Below are 16207 nucleotides of genomic sequence, written 5' to 3'. Positions count from 1 at the left end.
AGCCTGGGGAGGAAGAGGAGCCATTTTTAAAGGGCTTTCCCTTCCCCTGCCCCCTTCCCTGGTTCTTGTCACAGAGACAGGAAGCAGCAGAAGACCAGAATTCCGAAGTGCAGACAATGCAATGTTTACTGGGGTTAGTTTCCATGCAAGCGTATTCCAAAGCCCTTCACACCAGTTGGGCTTAATCTCTATCCGCCAGTCGAATCTGTTCCCCAGGGTTCCCTTCCCAGCTCCGACGCCACAGAGCATTTGCCCCGCGTTCCCCTTCCCAGCTGTGACACTGCAGAGCCTTGCTTGTGTTCCCGTTCCCCCACCTTAGCAAACATGATTCCAATTTCTCCTTCCACTTCCTGTTTGACCCCAGTTTATATAGTAATATTCTCAGCTATACCTTAACCAATCATATTGTAACATAATTCTCTAACCAATTATATCCCACTACTTACACCTAGCAACATTAATTATACAACAGACAGAAACAATTAGAGAACCAGACAGATTGACAATAGAAAAGTGGGGGCCGTAAAGATAAAATATACAGAAATGAGGGTTTCACAACCATTGAAAAGGGAATTCTTGCCAGACAGGAGGCTCTCTTAAGATCTGTTTCTTTATCTGGTGGTGATGGGCACTATCAGGACAGGATCATCTTCCTAGCAGCCCAATACCTCTGTATTTTAATGTGACTGGTTTGGGATTGGAGGATGTGACCTTACTCTTCCCAGCTTATAGCTGCCCCTGCTGCTTAGCCAAAGGCCTTAGCCTAAGAACAAGGCCTCAGACTCTCCCGAGGAGAGAAGACCCATACACAGGCAGACTGTGATTTTGATTCTTTGTTTTATACCCCTGTAACTCACTAAGTGATAGAAATACACCTAAGTTCTTCAAGTCGAGGCCTGTACAGGCAGTCTAAAGATCTCTATTCTAACAGCCGTCAGTCCCTGGGGCAGAATGATCCATGTAGCTCCCTGAGTGGTTGGTGGGCTGAGCTTCCCCCCGCTGGAGCTTTTCAGGGATGAGATTTTGATTAATTGTAACAAGAAGAAAATCTCTCCTGTTCCTAAAAAGAAAAGGAGTACTTGTGGCACCTTAGAGACTAACCAATTTATTTGAGCATATAAATAAATTGGTTAGTCTCTAAGGTGCCACAAGTACTCCTTTTCTTTTTGCGAATACAGACTAACACGGCTGTTCCTCTGTCTCCTGTTCCTGTTTGTCACCTTTTGCCCTTCTTGTACCTCCCTCAGCCTCTGTTCTCCCTGATAGGGGAGATGCAGAGACAAGCCCCAGTCTTTCTGAGTCATACAGTCTGTATCCACCTCTGAAATATTGCCACTCGAGAGTATGGCTCCCACTCCTTCCGTAGAGGGACTGCGACAGCGGCTACCCAGTTGGGTCTGGGGGCACCAGAGATCCAGGCTCTAGTGTTCAGGTGATATAGGGCCTATAAGTCCCCCGCCTGAGGGGAGGCCAATGCATATGGTGGGCCATAAGCACCACAGGTTTTAACCCTGTCGGCTTCCTTCCCCATGGCTCTTATTTAGATTATATTGAAGTACACCTGTGGATGGGAATATGAATTTGTGGGCACAGCGTTGTGCAGTGTGCTTCCAAGGCAGCCTGTAATTCAGCCAGGGGTTTGCAACTGGGCTTTGGGCTGGAGGCGATTTTCTCTCCACAGAGCAGATGGGGGATGCGCTGGGACCAGCTCCTGGCTCTTTTTTAGTGAGCTGGTTCCCTGTGAGGACACACCAGACGTCACTGCTATCTATGTAGGGGAGAACCAGCTGGGGAAGTTCTCCAGACCCAGCTGATTTGGAAGGTTAAATAGGATAGTGAACAACACAGCAATGTGGGGCTAGGTCCCTGAGAAAACAAAGTGGGGGGAAGACCAGAGATGAGAACTAGAGATGGGGGAGGAGAAAAGGTCTCAAGGGAGGGAGCAGCTGGAGAGAACCAAGGAGTGCAGTGGACAAGTCTGCTGTCTGAATACTAGTGGTCATAGGTGTTCTGCAGAAAAACCAGAGCCAGCTGGTCCCATGGTGTAATGGTCAGCCCTCAGGACTCTGAATCCCAGTTCAGAGCTTGGTAGGATCTTCTGGAGCTGCATCAGATTGCTGTGAAGCCCTGGAGGCGCTGCTGCTCAGCATCCCAATTGCACAAGAGTCTCTCTTTTCCCTCCTGCTTGGCTACTTATGTCTGCTCAAGGGAGATTTTTGTTCCAGATGCCCCCATGCTATTGAACTTGCGAGTCCAGCTAGAGATGCCTTCCATCCTTTGGGTTGACTTATAGCTGCATTCCAGGCTGCCTCAGCTGATGGCCACAGGCTATTGGGAACCCCAGCCCCTAACCCAGGGCAGGTGGAGGGTTCGGAGCTCCCCATAGTGGCTTGGGCTCCCTAGGTGTTTTTTTCCACAGCCTGGCTTGGTTTTTACCACAGCTTCTGTCCTGGCTCGGGGGCAGGGCCTCCAGGGGAAGAAGAGAGGTGGGGCCATGGAGAAGGGCAGGGCCTCGTGGCTCCCCTACTTCTTCCAAGGTTCCGGTGCTTTTGCTCAGGAGCAGAGGCTGCATCATTGTTTAAATCTAAACCAACACCAGCTGAGGATGGGGACATTCCCTTGGTATCTCAATCCTAACCTGCCTCCAGTCCTGCTGCCAACGCAGCTCAGGCGAAGCCTGCAGCCCCTAGCTGTTGATGCTGCCCTTCAGCCGCAGCTGTGCAGGGTGTGAAGCCCTTTCACTTGTGTTGCCAAGTGTACCTAGCCCTGAGGACTTTCTCTCTCCTCGTCCTGAGGGATCTTCCACTCCATTCCCAACCCATGTCCTAATGATCCAGGCGGTCTTCTCCCAGAAGAGGATCATTTGGGAGCTGGATCCCTCTTTGCCTTTTCTCTGTGTCTAGCACAGTTCAAGGTGCCTACGGGTGGGATGTTTGATCCCAATGACCTGATGTGGAGCTGCCATTCAGCTTCCCATATTTGGTCTCCTCTTTCACTGAATCCAACATTTTTTCAATCTATCATCACCATCCTCCCAAGCACATTTCAATTGCTTCCACCTCCCTTAACCAGATCGTGTCCCTGTAGTTTGAGGTGTCTTCATAGGTCATTTCTCCATCTTTCTCACCCTCTCGTGTCTTTTCACCCTCATTAACTCTCCTGGGTCTCTGCTTTCTAAGCTCAGACTGTCTCTGCATTTCTGGCTGTTCAGAGGAGGGAGGACCATGTCTGCGCGTGGCCAGCCTGCTCCCTGCCATGCCAAACACCCACTGAAGGCCACCAGTCAACCAGCATATGGGACGGCTGCTGATGCTCAGAGGCCAGCATCAGAAGATGGTAGGAAAGCAGGGCTACCCCCTAGTGGGGCCTCTGACCGTTCCCACTCCAGGTACTCACTGTTGCAGCGGGGCAGGAGATTTTACCCCAAGAGGCTTTTCCCCAGCTGGCGAGAAGCAGAGAAACACCCAGACCCCTAGGCGCTGTTTAGCCCCCTCAAGCACAGGGACAGGTGCACATTTGGAGGGGGGAAACTGCTCTACACGCTAGCCCGGGCATCTTCCCATTTACTTTGGCAAGTCAGGAATGGCAAAGGCTAGACTGGACGCACCTGGGGCTCACGCCCTAGCCTTTGTGACACCCAAACCCAACTCCTTCCCGGGGGTCTAGCTGAAGCCAGAGCATTGGCCTGAGCAGCCAAGAAGAGGATCCAGCCCTGAAGAAAGCAGGACTTTCAGCACAAAGGGAAAACTACACAAGTCCAACCACGAAGGGACTCGAACCCTCAATTGCCTGAACTGAAGTCAGATGTCTGATCCATTAGGTCACGCAGTCACACAAGAAAAGCCTCTCCAAACACTTCTTTGGAAAAGGTGGACACTGTGTTTCTCAGGTCAGCTACTGAGGGGGGCAGAGGCTCTCTGGGCACAAGAAGTCGAGTTCCCAGCGAGACGTGAGACTTAAGTCTATGCAGCCAGGTGCAGGACTTGGGCAGGGAGGCTTAGGCCTGGAGGATTGGGGTGCAGCGGGCGGGCTGGCTGTCTAGGTGCAGAGATTTATTCACACTGAGGCACAGGAGGGAGGAGAAGGAGGAATCCCGCTGATAGGCAGTGGACGTGGAGAAAAAAGGGTGGCGATTCCCTCATCCTAAATGGGTTGGCTGGCTTGACCCTCACCCCTCTGCAGAATATGGCGGGGGCTGCCGCTCGCCCCCTGTGGGGCAGGAGGGTGCAGGTGTGGGTTGCTGGGCTCTGATGCACCTGAAGGGCAGCTCGGGTGAGGCGGGGCAGGACCTGTGGTTTCCATTCTGTGTTGCCTGTTGCTGGGCTGTTGCACAAGCCCCAGCCACGCAGCACAGGGTGCCCTGAGAGGGGGAGAGGACCAAGCAGATGATCCAGCACGAGGGGGGAGAGGATAAGTGGTTGTGGGAATGGAAGGCCTCGGGCTGCACTTGGGGGAGTGAAGAGCTGGGTGACAACCCAAAAACCTGCAGCGAAGGGATGGACAGGTGGAGGGGGGGATAGAAGAGGCAGCGAGCCTAAAATCTAAAAGTGCAGTAGGGTCTAGTGGTCAGAGCGGGGCTGGATACCAGGACCCCTGTGTTCTATCCTGGGCTCTGGGAACAGAGCAGGGTCTAGAGGTTAGAGCAGGGGGACTGGGAGCCAGGCAGTGTTTTCTGCAGGAATTGCAATGGGGCAGGGGTTCAAATGTACAGGGGGTGAGGGTCACGGCCGATGAGGGGTGAGACCGTGACAGTGAAGGTAGGCTGTATGGCACCATAGTAAAAACTGAAAAATGTTTCATGACCATTTTATTAGACTTAACTCATGTTTTAAAATCATCACACAAATTAACGTTGGCTACAGAAACCTTCTATGGAGCACTACGTCTACATCCTTCTTGGTTTCTTGTTACAATTTTGCACAACTCTGTTAATGAACTTCTTGAATGCAGTGAGTTCATCTTTGGTGGCTTATCGTGTGTCCGGTACTTCCATTCCGTCAATTGATATGCTCATTAGTTCATTCACATGATCAGGCAGAAGGCGACTTCTTTCAGAACACAAAATTCTATTCAATGAAGAAAAAGAACACTCTTTTGTTGTGTTGTTGTTGTTTTGTTCTGTTGTGAGTGGGAGTAGCAAGAGATGAATTCTTACTCCTTTGATCCCAGGAAACAGAACACAAAGGTCGGGTAGAGCCACTAGCGATGATAAAAAAGAAGTTGAAGTCAAATCTTCATTCATTCGTCGTATGATATTTCACTCTATGTTCAAATTCTCTCTTCTGGACTGAGCACGTGGCAGCCCCCTTGCTGGTAGTACCTCGCTCCACTCAGCTGTCGGTGTTTTATAGGACAGGCATCTGTAAAAGCTACGTAGAGGTTGAGTAGAATCTAGAAGTCGCTGTTGTAGATCTTTAAGAATCAAGGCTGTGTACTTTTTCAGTTGTCTTAACAGACACTTCTTGTCCTCTACACTTAAGTATTCACTATAAATGCCTTCATTAGTCAACTTCTGGACTGAAGTCTTTGCTTCTTCCAGTACTTTTTCAAGGGATAGCTCTCTGATTGATCCAAATTTTGCTTCTATTGCTGGACAAAGATCTACTACTGTTGTAGCAGATGCCTGGACGGCATTGTTTAATGGCCCAAGTGGTTTCAACAGTAGACTTACAAGGGAGAGAATGGCAATAGTCTTCTCTAAATGTAGTAGGAAAAGTAATCCACCAGCCTCACTACTTAGATCCATCCCATCTTGGCAGATACTTTCCAAAGCCAGTAATAATGGCTGGAGTAATTCTAAGACAACAGCCAAGGATTGCTCATGAGAAAGCCAGAGGGTTTTCCCAGGTTGGACTAATCTGAACTTCAGTCCTAGTGTATCTTCTGTATTTTCCAAGATATTCAGTCTTTTTGGACTCTTGCTGAAAAAAGAATATAATGAAGACGTTAAATGTACAGCTTTTTGAATGTCTTTTGAAGAGTTGGCAGCTCGTACTAGCGCTAGTTGGAACAGATGGCCTCTGCAGTGTGTACAGGAGAGATTAGGTTTCAGAGTAGCAGCTGTGTTAGTCTGTAGTCGCAAAAAGAAAAGGAAAATCTCCTCACTGTATTTTCCACAGTATGCATCCGATGAAGTGAGCTGTAGCTGACGAAAGCTTATGCTCAAAATAAATTGGTTAGTCTCTAAGGTGCCACTAGTACTCTTTTTCTTTCAGGAGAGATTAGGGTTACACTTTTCTCTGAGCAAAGCTTGTACTCCACCAGAGAAGTTTGCAGCTCCATCAAATGCACAAGCAGCCATCTGTTTGGGCTCCAGTTGACAAGCATTTAACTCTTCTAAGACGTAGGTTGTCACAGATGCAGCCGATGTGTCTTGTGTAACTTGAACATCTAGAAATGCATCTACTGGCCTACCACTGACATCAAGATAATGTACACAATGACTTAATGCTTGATGCCCATTTGCATCTGCGCATTCATCAGCCATGTATGCAAATGTTTTGAATGTGGGGAGAGAGTTCTTCACTTTTTTAACTGATGAGACTTTCACTGTTGCACCACGTGCTTCGAGCCAGTCAGTGGAGTTTCTTGCAGAAAGGCAGTGAGCATTTGCTGGTCTTGTTCGGAACCAGTGTTCAACTTCAGGATGAACAAGTGACCATGCCCTTAACATCGGCCTCCAGTTCGCAGTGTGCGGTGTCTCGCGCTTCAATAGGAAGTACTGTACGATGCTTGTTTGTTCGCATGAACTGTGCTGTGTCTCCAGCATTCTTACGAGCCCCGTGAACACTCACCGGTGTTGTCCTGGGTCAGCGGAGACTCAGCGTTCAGAGGAGCTTTCACATGAGTTCATCTCCCAGGTGAGGGGCAAAAAGGCACCTTGCTCGTTCCTCCAGCTGCTCACGGTTTGCTCTGGCCACTGTTGTTCGTTGTGCCACCGTTCACTCCATCGCTCTGTAGCCAATGGCCCTGCGCCGTCACCTGCTGCTGCCACCTGCCACTGTGACCTCTGCGAGTTGGTCTCTTGAGGTTCCACCGGCTCTCAGTGATTTCAGCCGAGCTCTCAGTGCGGGAACCTCGCTGCGAGTGCAGACTGGGCCGTCTCTGCCACAGAAACACTGTCCCACTGCAGGTCTAAGCACTTAGACCTGATTCTCAGTGATTTCAGCTGTAGTGGTTACTTAACAGAACAAAGACTCTCTATGGAGTCTGATCAGCTCTGTCTTTAATCAGTGGAGAGGGGCAGGTCAAACAGTACTTGTGACTCAGGCAGACCATCAAGCTAAACACCTGTCCCCACCCTCTCTCCTGATGCCCTCAGTCAGCACAGGCTAAGGACAGTTCTACTGCCCTTTACTCAGACAATAAGAACAACATTTCATTACCCCCCGCAACCCTCCACATTCCAGTGAGTTGTAACCCAACCCCAGCCAAAATCTATCACTTGGGCAACAGAGCTTTGTTTGCTGGATACCTCGGTAGATTAGGTGTGAATGTAAATACAATCTGGTCCTGAAGCCTTTCCCCCAGCTCATCACTAGCTGTCAGGGAGAGCTCATTTAGACTTTGCTTACAAATCATCATTTGAAATGATTAGGTTGGCCAACATCACCGCTAAGAATGCACTGACATGGTCATTGTCAAGGTTCCTTCCCAACTCAGAATCTAGGGTACAGATGTGGGGACCTGCATGAAAACCTCCTAAGCTTACTTTTACCAGCTTAGGTTAAACTTCCCCAAGGTACAAAATTATTTTACCCTTGGATTTCCTCTGCCACCACCAAACTTTATCTGGGTTTACTAGGAAACATGGTTTGGACACATCTTTCCCCCCAAAATCCTCCCAACCCTTGCACCCCACTTCCTGGGGAAGGTTTGGTAAAAATCCTCACCAATTTGCATAGGTGACCACAGACCCAAACCCTTGGATCTTAGAACAATGAAAAAGCATTCAGTTTTCTTACAAGAAGACTTTTAACAGAAGGAAAAATAAACCACCTCTGTAAAATCAGGATGGTAGATACCTTACAGGGTAATTAGATTCAAACATAGAGAATCCCTCTAGGCAAAACCTTAAGTTACAAAAAAGACACACAGACAGGAATATTCATTCTATTCAGCACAGCTTATTTTCTCAGCCATTTAAAGAAATCATAATCTAACACATAGCTAGCTCGATTACTTACTAAGTTCTAAGACTCCATTCCTGTTCTGTCTCTGGCAAAAGCATCACACAGACAGACACAGACCCTTTGTTTTTCTCCCTCCTCCCAGCTTGGAAAGGCTCTTGTCTCCTCATTGGTCAATTAAGTCAGGTGCCAGCGAGATTACCTTTAGCTTCTTAACCCTTTACAGGTGAGAGGATTTTTCCTCTGGCCAGGAGGGATTTTAAAGGGGTTTACCCTTCCCTTTATATTTATGACAGTCATAAAAAACAACAGCTGTATAAGGAAGCTAATCTATGTTCATACTTTCCAAATCTATTATAGTTTTTCAGATACATGTATTTTATTATACACATTATATGCTTTTAAAGTGTGTATTAATATTTCAATTTCAATTCAAATGTCCAAACAATCATTATATTGGCAACACAGCATGTAACTAATTCACAAACCTCGGGGATGGGAGGGTTGGGGAAATTCAGGGGGTGTAGGAAATCCCTGCCAGCGCTCCAAATGGGGGGCCTGAACCCCGCCCTACTCACCGCTTTCCAACTGGGGAGCCTGAGCGCTGCCCTCCTCACTGCACCCTTGAAGGGAAGCCAAGCACTGGGTGAGCACTTAACGCTGATGGGGCAATTCTTTCAGGCTCTCCAGGGAGCCCACATCAATCTGCAGTAGGAGGGAGCCCTCAATACGAAGCAAAAGCTCTCAGACAGGCCAGCCAGATCAGCACAGCCACGTGAAGGAAGAAACAGAGGCAAGGAGACAGAGCTTTTACCTCCACCACATAAGATGCAGCCAGCCATCTGGGAGGAACCTACTATATGCCCAGAGGCCTTTATTCCTCCAGCATGCGAGGACAGAGGGGATGTCAGGAAGTTTCCCCTTCAATCCCTCACACAAAAGGCCCTTCTTAGGAAAGGCAAAATCCTGAAGAGAAAAAGACACCCAGAAGGATGCCAAAGTGATAGATTTTTATTATCTTGGGGAATAGCTCAACACCTGACCAGGGACTTGAACCCTGAACCCTCAGATTAAAAGTCTTATGCTCTACCAACTGAGCAAGCCAGGCTCAGAAAGAAAAAGGGCAAGTACATACAGAGGAGAATCTAGTCAAGAAAAAGAGAGCAGGAAACAATAGAGGAAACCTGCTGCTCTCTCTCTATCTCTTCCCAGCCCTTGCCCTAGTCTCCTCTTCCCTCCAGCACACTGAGGCATTTTGCCAGCACAATGCCCAAGTCAACTCCACCCTCCCCAAACTCTAGAAGGCCCAGCTCATCAACCTGGCCACTCTTACAGCCTCCTCTCCAGCCCTGACCAATAGGGAGGAGGATTGAGTCTCCCTCCCTCAGGCCCACCCTTCAGCTTTCCTGGGTAAAGACCATCACCACCAAAGTGACTTTGGGCCAGCAGGTCAAACAAGAGGGCTCCCTCCTAGGCCTTGCTGCAGCCCAGCTGCAGGACTCAGAGTAAATCCAGCTCACATCCCTCCCTCTCTCTTCTCCTCTCCCCCTCCCCTTGGCTTTCTCAACACCTGGCCCCACAGCAAACCAGAGACTGGTGCTTTCTGGGACTGCTCCTGCAGATGTAGGTTTCTATCCTGCTATTTAAGGACTCAGCAGGAGAAAGGGACCTTTCCAGGAAATGGTGACAGCTTCTGGGAGTCCATGCATGGCTTTGGACACCACAAGGAACCATTTGGCTCCTGGCACACAAAGCAATTTAAAAACCTGAGTGTCCAGATAGGAGCTCAAAGCTTAGACGAAGGGCCTGATGCTTGACCAACTGAGCTAGCCTGGCTTGCTGACAGGTTATATCCCTTTCACCACAAGAGCAATTGGGCAGGCAAAAGAGAGGCAAAAAACGTCCCAGAAACCCCTCCTCTTTTTCTCCGCAGCCACTGCCTATCGGCAGGATTCCTCTTCCTCCTCCCTCTTCTGCCTCAATGCAACTAAATCTCTGCCCCTAGACAGCCAGCCCATCTGCTGCATCCCAATCCCCCAGGCCTAAGCCTCCCTGCCCAAGTCCTGCACCTGGCTGCATAGAATTAAGTCTCACATCTGGCTGGGAACTCAATTTCTTGTGCCCAGAGAGTCTCTGCCCCCTCCCTAGATGACCCGAGAAACACTGTGTCCACCTTTTCTAAAGAAGTGCTTAGACTCCCTCATCATGTGGTCAGATGGATAAGGCATCTCCCTGTGGATCAGATGATTCAGGATTTGACTCTCCTTGTGGTTGTACTTGCTTTGGTTGAAAGTCCTGCTTTCTTCAGGGCTGGAACCTCTTCTTGGCTGCTCAGGCCAAGCTCTGGCTTCAGCTATACCCCCGAGAAGGAGTTGGGTTTGGGCATCACAAAGGCTAGGGTGTGAGCCCAGGTGTGTCCAGTCTAGCCTTTGCCATTCCTGACTTGCCAAAGTAAATGGGCAGCTGCCCGGGCTAGCGTGTAGAGCAGTTTCCCTCCTCCAAATGTGCACCTGTCCCTGTGCTTGAGGGGGCTAAATAGCGCCTGGGGAGCCGGGTGTTTCTCTGCTTTCTCTGTTCACTGTGGTGGAAAATTAACCACTCGTTGTGTTTGGTTCAGAACAAGACTGAGGCCAGCTTTATTCAAGAATGCGCATACAGGGAGAGTCAGCCGGAGCTGCTCTGGCGTAAACAGAAAATACAGGAGTTTATATAGCTGAAAACCACAATTGGTCAAGCGCACTTCCACCAATGGAGCTTTCGCTTATTTGGCATATAATGCGAGCCTTAACAGTAGTTTTGCCTTATTTGGAATATAACAAAACAAGCTTTTCCTGTTATTGACAGGTTGTTCTTTTGCGGTTAACGGTCTTTCCTGATTTCTAGCTGTTAGGGTTACTTTTCTTAAGCTGTGCTGCTGCAATTGTCCCACAATGGAATTTTTCTTACTGTCTTCTTAGGCTTCATATACACAGTTAGCTTGACCAAAGTTTTGGGCCTACTTAGGTCTACCGTGTTTTTCCTCCACACCACCAGCTGGGGAAAAGCCTCTTGGGGAAAAATCTCCTGCTCCGCTGCAAAACTGAGCACCTCGAGTGGGAACAGTCAGAGGCCCCACCATGGGGGCTGGCCCTGCTTTGCTACCATCTTCTGATACTGGCTGCCAAGCGACAGCAGCTGCCCCACATGCTGGTCTGTGGGTGGCCTTCAGTGGGTATTTGGCATGCCAGGTGGCTGGGAGCAGACCGGCCAAGTGTCTTTGTGGCTGTCTGCTGGCCACACATAGGCATGGTCCTCCCCTCCTCTTGCCCCACCTTCGGTTCCTCTGTGGCTTTTAAGCCTTCCCTTAGAGCTGTCAGCACCAGCTGCCTCTGCTCTAGGTGCCCAGAGGAGGAAAGGTGTGCTGGGCTCCAGCCTGGGACTTTTCCTCCTTCCTGCGTAGCCCTGACTATGAAGCCTGGCCCTGCCACTCCTTTCTTCAAGCTCCTTGTGGGCAAGAGGAAATGTGTGGCAGCAAGCACAAGGGCTAAACTTGTAGGCATTAGGTGAAGCAGCAAGAATCCCAACTACCAGGTCAAACCGCAGGACTTCAGGCATTGGTAGCTAGTTCAAGATCCCCAACCAACTGCAGCCATCCCAACCAAAGACCTGGACCAAGTGGGCATGAGTCACCCAGCAGGAGAGAAACAACTCGCTCTTGTACAAGTGGAGAGAGGGAAGGTGAGCAGTGCAAGCTCCAGGGCTTTACCCGAAACCAACACAAGGTCCTACTGAGATTTGAACTCAGATTTTAGGATTCAGAGTCCTGAGTGCTGACCATTACACCATGGGACCAGTTTATACTGCTTTTGCTGGAGGTCGGTGACCCTCATGGGGCTGGCTTGTGTAAGGGGGATGTTGGCCCCATATTAAATCTTAGTGAGGTTTTTTTGGTTGGCTAGTTCCCAGTCCCAATAGAAGGGGGAAGGGTCAATGGGAAATCAGGACCCTGAGACTGACAGTCCCCAGAGGCAATGCAGAGAGGCCAAAGCTCCAAGTTAGCCAGACTGACGGGCCAGGCAGTCTCATGAGGGAGTCACCAGGCCAGGGGGTCCCATCCTCCGTGTGAGCTGGAACTACCTGAGCGAGAGTGGGGCCGAGCTAAGGTGGGAGCAGGAGCCCAAGAAGAGCCGGGGAGCAGAGGTGCACAGGAGTAGTGCCAAAAACTGCTACCTATAGGAATTTGCTACCTGTAGTAGTTTCTGATACCTGACATTGTTCTTATTTGCTGACTTGTCCTAATTTGCTAAAACTTGACAGTGGCATGGGATGGAAGCATAAAGTCTTCGGCCTCCAAACGACCCTGCCTGGTGCACGTCTGTATCTATTACCTCTTCATACAGGGTTGCAAAATATAGAGTGAGGTCATTTAAACATCATTTATTTTGCAGCTTCATTTACTGTGCTAACAATGGAGCATCCTGACACTGATACTTCTGCCCAAGTGACCTGTGGGTTGGATTCAGTTTAGTGGGACGCGGGACACGTGGAGGATAATTTAAACTCTTAATTTCCTTAGGGTTTCCCTTCAACATACTGTAAGGAGGGTGCAATCTCTTTATTTATTACGATGGCACAAGGAAGTCAGTCACACAAGTGACACAGTGACCGTTGCGAGTCTATGCTGACGTAACGAGAGTTAACATAGGCTTGTAGGGTAGCTATGGCCTTAGGTCTATGAAATGTTTGGGTGAGGTAACAGGAAAAGGATGAGGGGAGACCAAGATCCATTCAGGTGTTTAGGCTCCAGCTTTTGTGGAAGTGGCCTTACTGCACCCTAAAGGCTCAGGAACAAAGAGGCCCATAAGAACGAAATATCATGACTTTATTCACATTTCTTGACTTCCGGGTGTATAATTCCTGTTTTTAGATTCTTGTGGTTGTCAAGCCCTCTTGGGGTTGTAAATATGTGTTTGTTATGTTTTGAAGGTCAAAGCAATAAATGAGTTCAACAAAGAATTAGATCAGTTCCTCCGGATAAGTGCATCAGCTATTAGCAAGATAATCAGGGATGCTTCCCCATGTTCTCTGTGTCCCTAAACCTCTGACCACCAGATGCTGGGAGTGGACAATGGGATGGTTCACTCACTGATTGCCTGTTCTGCTCATTTTCTCAGAAGCACCTGGCACTGGCTGCTGCCAGAAGACAGGATACTGGACTACACAAACTATTGGTCTGATCCGCTATGGGAGTTCTGTTATTCAGTGAAAATTGTCCCTTTAACTCTCCAGCCTGGGCTGTCTCTTACAATGCTGTGCTAGTGACAAGCAGCAAAACTCCTCCAGGAGCTGCGATCACTCAGCCAATAACATGCAGTGATACACCCAACCTAGTTGCATGAATGTTCTGTAAGCCACTCATGAATTACATGGAGAGAGACACCAGCATATCTCCCCAGCCCTCAGTCTTGCACCTCAGAAATGTACTATCTTCCACTGCTCAAGAAAGTCTCTTGAACTGTGCAAGCTCATTAATTAGTTCACCACTTCCTCCAAAGAAAGTGGCCATATGCCAGACTTTATAATCTGAGCAACTCTCCCAAGCTCTTTGGACACTCACTAGTAAATTGCATAATGACAGGTTTCAGAGTAACAGCCGTGTTAGTCTGTATTCACAAAAAGAAAAGGAGGACTTGTGGCACCTTAGAGACTAACCAATTTATTTGAGCATGAGCTTTCGTGAGCTACAGCTCACTTCATCGGATGCATACTGTGGAAAGTGTAGAAGATCTTTTATACACACAAAGCATGAAAAAATACCTCCCCCCACCCCACTCTCCTGCTGGCAATAGCTTATCTAAAGTGATCACTCTCCTTACAATGTGTATGATAATCAAGTTGGGAGTGGCTAAGTCATTATGCAAGGTAACCTATTTCCCCTTGTTTTTCCTAACCCTCCCCCCCCCCCCCCCCGACGTTCTTGTTAAACCCTGGATTTGTGCTGGAAATGGCCCACCTTGATTATCATACACATTGTAAGGAGAGTGGTCACTTTAGATAAGCTATTACCAGCAGGAGAGTGGGGTGGGGGGAGGTATTTTTTCATGCTTTGTGTGTTTAAAAGATCTTCTACACTTTCCACAGTATGCATCCGATGAAGTGAGCTGTAGCTAACGAAAGCTTATGCTCAAATAAATTGGTTAGTCTCTAAGGTGCCACAAGTACTCCTTTTCTTTCCACTAATAAATATAAAACATTAAAGTAAGTCTATTAACTACAGAAAGATAGATTTGAAGTGATTAGAGGTGTTAGGCGCAGAGGTCAAAGTTGGTTACATAACAAATAAAAATGGGATCAAAGTCTAAATTCTAACTTGAACAGACTAAGCAAGAATTATATCAAATAACTTTTGTCACCCCACTGGATGTTCCAGGCAGGTTTGAGTTCTTACACAGGCTGAATTCCCTCTCAGCCTCGGACCAATCTCCCCAGTTCAATGTCTTTGTCTTCTGGACGATCTTCCAGGTGTTGAGATGGGGGAGGTGTGACGTTATTGACATGAACTGGGATTGTATAGATCATTGTTGCAACCAAAGTCCTGTAGTGGCACCAAATCTTGTATAAAGGGGGTCAAATAAGGTGTCTAAGACAAGGTTATGGTTTGCTGGTTATAATTATGCTATCTGTATATGTGTATCATTTTTGTATTTGAAGTTATCAATATTGGCTCTATACTGTCTGTATTTCAAACTATTGTGCTATGCTTCTGGGTGACACCCCAGACAAGTTGGTGTCAGCTGTGCATAGGCTGCTGGATGGCCTATTAAGGACCATCAGCTACACAACTGACCCACTGAGAGAAGGCAAATACATCTTGTGACTCAGCAAAGTATGCAGGGACTTGCCCATGTGACGCCAAACTCTATTTTGCTGTAATTTTCCACAGTGAGAACAAAGCGGGGATCTTACACCTGGAAAAGAATATAAAAGGCTGATGCCTCATCTCCATCTTGTCTTCAATCCTGCTCCCTGCCTCTGGAGGGACTTTGCTACAAACAGGAGCCCTCCACATCCCAGCTGGGGATGTTCTTCAGAGACTTGATTTGAACCTGCAATTTGTTCTATCACTGCTGCAAGTCTGAAGGAAGAACTCTGCCATGACTGTGTGTCATTGATTCCATTTAACCACTTCTAGCTCTCGTCTGTATCTTTTTCCTTTTATGAATAAACCTTTAGATTTTAGATTCTAAAGGATTGGCAACAGCGTGATTTGTGGGTATGATCTGATTTGTATATTGACCTGGATCTGGGGCTTGGTCCTTTGGGATCAGGAGAACCAGCATCGTTACCAGAGATAAGAGGCCATTTGGTGGTATCATCAACCCTCATTTATATTTTCTCTTCAGATGCTAGAAAGACCCTTGCTGGGACATGGAGGTTAGGTAGCCCCCATTGTGTACCGTGCCCTCGCTGAGAAGTCTCTGGGAGCATGGATTCTTCTTGATGGGCCACCAACACACGTCTTGTTGGTCCTGATGTCGGCAGCTCCTTTGTTGATACTGAAAAGCTAGATGCGGGCCTTTGCCACTTACCCCACATTTCAGGAATGAACAGATAGCAATACATGATAACTTCACATACAATAAAAAAAAAGGAGTACTTGTGGCACCTTAGAGACTAACCAATTTATTTGAGCATAAGCTTTCATGAGCTACAGCTCACTTCATCGGATGCATACTGTAGAAAATACAGAAGATGTTCTTATACATACAAACCATGAAAAAATGGGTGTTTACATACATTGTATCACATACAATAATAGCACATACAATCCAACAGGATAGTGATGTTCAATGGACCAAGACTTTTTAAACCATACCTAACAAGGCATGCTTTCTTCAAAACATATCATAATCATAGCACAGCTGTGAATATGGGGGTCCAGGATGCTACTTTGAGGTCCAGAGCATCACATTCTGCCAAAGCCTTTTTCCGCTAGCAGGGACCTCTCTGTGCCCAGAGCTCCTACTAGCTGCATGTCTGGAGGCAGTGGAGAACTCTGGTTTGGCATCTCTTTCTCAGTGAGCATCAGCAGTGGCTCT

The 16207-nt window shown here is 48.0% G+C and overlaps 2 non-coding genes across 2 annotated transcripts; both read right to left on the bottom strand.

Annotated features, from left to right (window-relative positions):
* Positions 1 to 9164: 9164 nt before the first annotated feature.
* On the bottom strand, positions 9165 to 9237 carry TRNAK-UUU (transfer RNA lysine (anticodon UUU)). The gene has a single exon. It is a non-coding gene; the product is annotated as a tRNA-Lys (tRNA).
* Positions 9238 to 11888: 2651 nt separating this feature from the next.
* Positions 11889 to 11960, bottom strand: TRNAQ-CUG (transfer RNA glutamine (anticodon CUG)). Its single transcript has one exon. It is a non-coding gene; the product is annotated as a tRNA-Gln (tRNA).
* Positions 11961 to 16207: the final 4247 nt, after the last annotated feature.

This window comes from Caretta caretta, chromosome 22 (assembly GCF_965140235.1).
Source record: "Caretta caretta isolate rCarCar2 chromosome 22, rCarCar1.hap1, whole genome shotgun sequence".
Lineage (NCBI taxonomy): Eukaryota > Metazoa > Chordata > Testudines > Cheloniidae > Caretta > Caretta caretta.
This window is presented reverse-complemented; position numbering and strand designations above follow the sequence as displayed.